The sequence below is a fragment of the Triticum urartu genome, chromosome 4, assembly GCF_003073215.2.
Source record: "Triticum urartu cultivar G1812 chromosome 4, Tu2.1, whole genome shotgun sequence".
NCBI classification, from domain to species: Eukaryota; Viridiplantae; Streptophyta; class Magnoliopsida; order Poales; family Poaceae; genus Triticum; species Triticum urartu.
Genome location: NC_053025.1, coordinates 561,091,673 through 561,098,539, shown reverse-complemented (window position 1 = coordinate 561,098,539; position 6,867 = coordinate 561,091,673).

The following is a 6,867-nucleotide window of genomic DNA, read 5'->3' as shown; positions in this document are numbered from 1 at the left end:
ATTAACAGTTGTATCCATTTTTTAATTTGTCCCTTTGCTACCGTGCTACCCTTTCGAAATGAAGATATCACTACAGATGCTGCTGTTTTATTACCATTTGCTATTTTTGGTGGATGTTAACCCTGTTGTAGTTAACATTGGCTTTCCATGTACTTACACAGGGCTACAATGGGCGATGCTGTTGTTTGCCGTCGAGGTTAGCTGCATCCCATGTCTTATACACCATCTATTCCTAAATATAAGTATTTTTAGAGATTCCAATATAGACTACATAAGGAGCAATATGAGTGAATCTAGATTCTAATCTAAACTATATCTATAATTCTATATACACCCGTATGTAGTTCATATTGAAATCTCAAAAGAACTTGTACTTAGGAACATAGGTAGTTGTATTTTACATCATTTGTGCAATCTCAGTTTAGCTTCTAACATTTACTGGTTGCTTATAGGTACATATATGAGGGGTACTGATCCATGCTTCGATCCCTTTTGCGTATGGGGCAATGAGATATTCATGAACAAGCGTCAAGTGAGGAAACTAAGAAAGATTGTTAGGCGAAAGAAATGGGTGATTGGAATTAAGCTCTTTATTTACACTTTGTTGAAGTCAACAGTGAACTTTAGGATGGTAAGTAATGTGTTGCCTTTTCCCCCTGCCCACAACAAGTTACTCTATTAGACCTCAGTATCTGATATTTTTCTCTTTTCGGTGGTTTCCGAAGCTATTTACTGATGATTACCTTGCAAACTACATGACCAAAGTGGACGAAACTAAGGTTAAAGTATATAATTCATGCTACCATGATAATGCTCTAGAAGTCTTCCTGGAGGCAGTGAAGGATGGGCGGGCGATCGTCACAAGGGGTTGGACAAAAGTGGTTCGTGCCTATGGCATGCAGGAAGGCACATTATGGGCATTCCGCTTCTTCAACACCGTCGGCAGTCAAAATGATTTACACTTGTCTCTTCACCTTCACCGCCTTTAAATACTGCGGTTCATCATAGTTAATTGCTGCCTAATCCTGTAATTACTGAACATATTGTACTGGCAATTTTATTTATGGATTCGTTGTTGAACCACTGTGCTGAGAATTTGAATTGCACGTTTCGTATTTCAAAATTTCCAATTAGAATAATAAATTACAAGCAAAAATAAAAATAGAACAGACGGTCATGGACCTTTGCAAATGGTTCTAGTAGTAAAAGCGCTTGCGATGGATAGCCCAATGCCACACAGTTTTCCGTGTGTGATGTAGTTAATGAAAGCAAACAGTTAACCAAGGCAGAGCATGTGTGATAGTTACACCTTTCACACACGAGCGTATACATAAAACCGTGTGGGATGTACATCCGAACGGAAACGTTTTCCCTGGATTGGCTGTGTGGGATGTACGTAAGAACGGAAACGTATTCCTTGGATTCACCATGTGTGATATACATACGAACGGAAATGTTTTTCTGGGATTCACCGTGTGGGATGTACATACCTATGGAAATGATTTCTGGGATTCACCGTGTGGGATGTACATACCTACGAAAATGATTTCTGGGATTCACCGTGTGGGATGTACATACCTACGGAAATGAATGGGTTTCGATGCCTCGCCCGGTCACACACGGCCCCAGCCTAGGTCCTAGGAGGGCCTATCCCCGACGATTTCTGGGTCGTGTGGGAAGGACACCCTATCGCACACACTCACTTGGCGACGGTTCCAAATGTCGTCGCGAAAAGGGGTTTTAAACCGTTTGTTTTAGGACCAACGCGCACCAGTGCCACTAGCTACATCTTTGCATGCAAGGAAGTGCCTCCTTATTGCAATGATTCCTCCTACTGCTAGGTGGTTCCCACCAGATTTGGTGGCTGACTTGTGGGCCTACTAAGTTGAAGCGTATGCATGGTTTTGTCAACTTAGTCAACAAATGATTCTAGCAGCAATGACCATTGGATGTTAATCCAACGGCCATGCTACTTCTTCAACCTCTGATGTTCCCTCTCCAGCCGCCCAAACCAGCGCTGGCGGGACCACGTGCTCCTGCCTCCCATGGCCGGCTGTGCTGCTACCACTACCCATGCCATCCCTCTACTCACCCACACCTCCTGTTATTCTCCAGCGATGACAACCTCACACATTGCAGCCAAACCAGTCAACCCTCGTACTCCCCTTCGCGTGGGCATGCGTTGCCGCGTGTTCCCCGACTCCGCATAATTCCCTTCCTAACCTCGCCATCGTCTGTCGGCTTGGTGCTCTCCGTTGGGGGAACATAGCATGCAATTTCAAAAAAAATCCTACACTCACGCAAGATCTATCTAGGAGATGCAAAGCAACGAGAGGGGAGAGTGTGTCCATGTACCCTTGTAGACCGAAAGCGGAAGCGTTTGACAATGCGGTTGATGTATTCGAACTTCTTCTCGTTCCGACTGATCAAGCACCGAACGTACAACACCTCCGAGTTCTGCAAACGTTCAGCTCGATGACATCCCTCAAACTCTTGATCCAGCAAAGTGTCGAGGGAGAGTTCCGTCAGCACGACGGCGTGGTGATTGTGATGGTGAAGTGATCCACGCAGGGCTTTGCCTAAGCACTACGTGAATATGACCGGAGGCGTAAACTGTGGAGGGGGGCACAGCACACGGCTAGGAACCAATGTTGTGTGTTCTAGCGGTGCCCCTCCCCCCCCCCATATATATATATATATATATATATATATATATATATATATATATATATATATATATATATATAATATATATAGGAGGGAGAGGGGCTGCAAGGGGCGCCCCAAGTAGGAGTAATCCTACTTGGGCGCCTCCCACAAGTCGGCCTTCCCCCTTCCATAAGTGTCGGAGGGGGAGGAAAGAGAGGGGGGGGGGGGAAGGAAAGGGGGAGGCCGAATCCTCCCCTTTTCTTCTCCCTTCCCTTCCTTTCCTTCTCCTCCTATTCGGCCTATAGGGGGCGCACCAGACCCTTAGAGGCTGGTCTGTCCCTCTCTTGGCCCATTAGGCCCATATAGTTTGACGGGGGTTGCCAGGAACCCCTTCCGGTGACCCGATACGTACCCGGTACCCCCAGAACACTTCCGGTGTCCAAATACTATCGTCCTATATATGAATATTTACCTCTCAACCATTTCAAGACTCCTCGTCATGTCTGTGATCTCATCCAGGACTTCAGACAACATTCGGTCACCAAATCACATAACTCATATAATACAAAATCGTAATCGAACGTTAAGCGTGCGGACCCTACGGGTTCAAGAACTATGTAGACATGACCAAGACACCTCTCCTGTCAATAACCAACAGTGGAACCTGGATGCTCATATTGGTTCCCACATATTCTACGAACATCTTTATCGGTCGTATCGTAATTACCACATACGTTATTTCCTTTGTCATCGGTATGTTACTTGCCCGAGATTCGATCGTCGGTATCTTTATACCTAGTTCAATCTCGTTACCGGCAAGTATCTTTACTCGCTCCGTAATGCATCATCCCAAAACTAACTCATTAGTCACATTGCTTGCAAGGCTTATTATGATGTGCATTACCGAGAGGGCCCAGAGATACCTCTCCGATACTCGGAGTGACAAATCCTAATCTTGATCTATGCCAACCCAACAAACACCTTCGGAGATACCTGTAGAGCATCTTTATAATCACCCAGTTACGCTGTGACATTTGATAGCACACAAGGTATTCCTCCGGTATCTGGGAGTTGCATAATCTCATAGTCGAAGGAATATGTATTTGACATGAAGAAAGCAATAGCAATAAAACTAAATGATCAACATGCTAAGCTAACAGATGGGTCTTGTCCATCACATCATTCTCCTAATGATGTGATCTCGTTCATCAAATGACAACACATGTCTATGGTTAGGAAACTTAACCATCTTTAGTTAACGAGCTAGTCTAGTAGAGGCTTACTAGGGACACTGTGTTTTGTCTATGTATCCACACATGTATCAAGTTTCTGGTTAATACAATTCTAGAATGAAGAATAAACATTTATCATGATATAAGGAAATATAAATAACAACTTTATTATTGCCTCTAGGGCATATTTCCTTCAGTCTCCCACTTGCACTAGAGTCAATAATCTAGATTACATTGTAGTGATTCTAACACCCATGGAGTCTTGGTGCTGATCATGTTATGCTCGTGGAAGATGCTTAGTCAACGGGTCTGCCACATTCAGATACGTATGTATTTTGCAAATCTCTATGTCTACCTCCTTGACTTGATCACAGATGGAGTTGAAGCGTCTCTTGATGTGTTTGGTTCTTTTGTGAAATCTGGATTCCTTCGCCAAGGCAATTGCTCCAGTATTTTCACAAAATATTTTCATTGGACCTGATGCACTAGGTATTACACCTAGATCGGATATGAAATCCTTCATCCAGACTCCTTCATTCGCTGCTTCCGAAGCAGCTATGTACTCCGCTTCACACGTAGATCCCGCCACGACGCTTTGCTTGGAACTGCACCAATTGACAGCTCCACCATTCAATATAAATATGTATCTGGGTTGTGACTTAGAGTCATCTAGATTAGTGTCAAAGCTAGCATCGACGTAACCATTTACAACAAGCTCTTTGTCACCTCCATAAACGAGAAACATATCCTTGGTCCTTTTTCAGGTACTTCAGGATGTTCTTGACCGTTGTCCAGTGATCCACTCCTGGATTACTTTGGTACCTCGCTGCCAAACTTATAGAAAGGCACACATAAGGTCATGATCTGGTACATAGCATAGCATACATGATAGAACCTATGGCTGAGGCATAGGGAATGACTTTCATTTTCTCTCTATCTTCTACAGTGGTTGGGCATTAAGTCTGACTCAACTTCACACCTTGTAACACAGGCAAGAACCCTTTCTTTGATAGATCCATTTTAAACTTCTTTAAAACTTTATCAAGGTATGTGCTTTCTGAAAGTCCAATTAAGCGTCTTGATCTCTCTCTATAGATCTTGATTCTCAATATGTAAGCAGCTTCACCGAGGTCTTTCATTGAAAAACTCTTATTCAAGTATCCTTTTATGCTATCCTAAAATTCTATATCATTTCCGATCAACAATATGTCATTCACATATAATATTAGAAATGCTATAGAGCTCCCACTCACTTTCTTGTAAATACAAGCTTCTTCGAAAATCTGTATAAAACCATATGCTTTGATCACACTATCAAAGTGTATATTCCAACTCCGAGATGCTTGCACCAGTCCATAAATGGATCGTTGGAGCTTGCACACTTTGTTAGCACCTTTTGGATCGACAAAACCTTCTGGTTGCATCATATACAACTCTTCTTTGAGAAATCCATTAAGGAATGTAGTTTTGATGTCCATTTGCCAGATTTCATAATCATAAAATGTGGCAATTGGTAACATGATTCAGACAGACTTAAGCATCGCTACGGGTGAGAAAGTCTCATCGTAGTCAACTCCTTGAACTTGTCGAAAACCTTTTGCAACAAGTCAAGCTTTGTAGACAGTAACATTACCATCAGCATCAGTCTTCTTCTTGAAGATCCATTTATTCTCTATGGCTTGCCGATCATTGGGCAAGTCAACCAAAGTCCACACTTTGTTCTCATACATGGATCCTATCTCAGATTTCATGGCTTCAAGCCATTTATCAGAATCTGGCTCATCATCGCTTCCTCATAGTTCGTGGGTTCATCATGGTCTAGTAACATGACTTCCAGAACAGGATTACTGTACCACTCAGGTGCAAAACGTGCTCTGGTTGACCTACGAGGTTCGGTAGTAAATTGATCTGAAGTTCTATGATCATTAACATTAGCTTCCTCTCTAGTTGGTGTAGGCATCAATGGAACTGATTTCTGTGATGAGCTACTTTCCAATTCGAGAGAAGGTACAATTACCTCATCAAGTTCTACTTTCCTCCCACTCACTTCTTTTGAGAGAAACTCTTCTCTAGAAAGGATCCATTCTTAGCAACAAAGATTTTGCCTTCGGATCTGTGATAGAAGGTGTACCCAACAGTTTCTTTTGGGTATCCTACAAAGACGAAGTTCTCTGATTTGGGTTCGAGCTTATCAGGCTGAAGCTTTTTCACATAAGCATCACAACCCCAAACTTTAATAAATGACACCTTAGGTTTCTTGCCAAACCATAGTTCATGCAGTGTCGTCTTAACGGATTTAGACAGTGCCCTATTTAAAGTGAATGCAGCTGTCTCTAATGCATAACCCCAAAATGATAGTGGTAAATCGGTAAGAGACATCATATATCGCACCATATCTAATAAAGTACGATTACGACGTTTGGACACACCATTACACTGTGGTGTTCCAGGTGGCGTGAGTTGTGAAACTATTCCACATTGTTTTAAATGAAGGCCAAACTCGTAACTCAAATGTTCGCCTTCACGATCAGATCATAGAAACTTTATTTTCTTGTTACGATGATTCTCCACTTCAATTCTTTGAACTTTTCAAATGTTTCAGACTTGTGTTTCATTAAGTAGATATACCCATATCTTCTCAAATCATCTGTGAAGGTCGGAAAATAGTGATACCTGCCACGAGCCTCAACACTCATCGGACCGCATACATCGGTATGTATTATTTCTAATAAGTCAGTGTCTCACTCCATTGTTTCGGAGAATGGAGTGGTAGTCATCTTGCCCATGAGGCATGGTTCGCAAGCATCAAATGATTCATAATCAAGTGATTCCAAAAGTCCATCCGCATGGAGTTTCTTCATGCGCTTTACACCAATATGACCTAAACGGCAGTGCCACAAATATGTTGCACTATCATTGTCAACTTTGCATCTTTTGGCATCGATATTATGAATATGTGTATCACCACGATCGAGATTCAACAAAA